Source organism: Myotis davidii, unplaced genomic scaffold, assembly GCF_000327345.1.
Source record: "Myotis davidii unplaced genomic scaffold, ASM32734v1 scaffold46, whole genome shotgun sequence".
Classification (NCBI taxonomy): domain Eukaryota; kingdom Metazoa; phylum Chordata; class Mammalia; order Chiroptera; family Vespertilionidae; genus Myotis; species Myotis davidii.
Window position 1 is genome coordinate 5,536,737 of NW_006383006.1, and position 373 is coordinate 5,537,109.

Below are 373 nucleotides of genomic sequence, written 5' to 3' on the forward strand. Positions count from 1 at the left end.
ACCAGAAAATTCAAGAGGAACCGATTAAGATCACATTTCTAGAGAAGACTGAAACTGCACTTAGGTCAGATATGAAGCGTCTCCTCCCTCCTGGAAGGGCCCTGCCTCAACTCCAGTTGTAATGACATCTTTCAAGTACTTTGTGTTCTGACTCTGTGCGTGAGATTCCACTGCCTTTCAGAGCTCCCGGGGTGTGTGTTGGAAAGCGATTTCTCGGGGAGAATGATTAACCTTGGCGTTCCTTCAGTGTGAGCGGGCTTCAGGCGGACTGAGGGCCCCTTGCTCCGCACCGGTGGCCCCTGCCAGACCGCCACCAGAACACGCTCCGTTCCAGCGGCTGTCCTGCCTGCCTCCATATCTCCCTCCCGCAGCG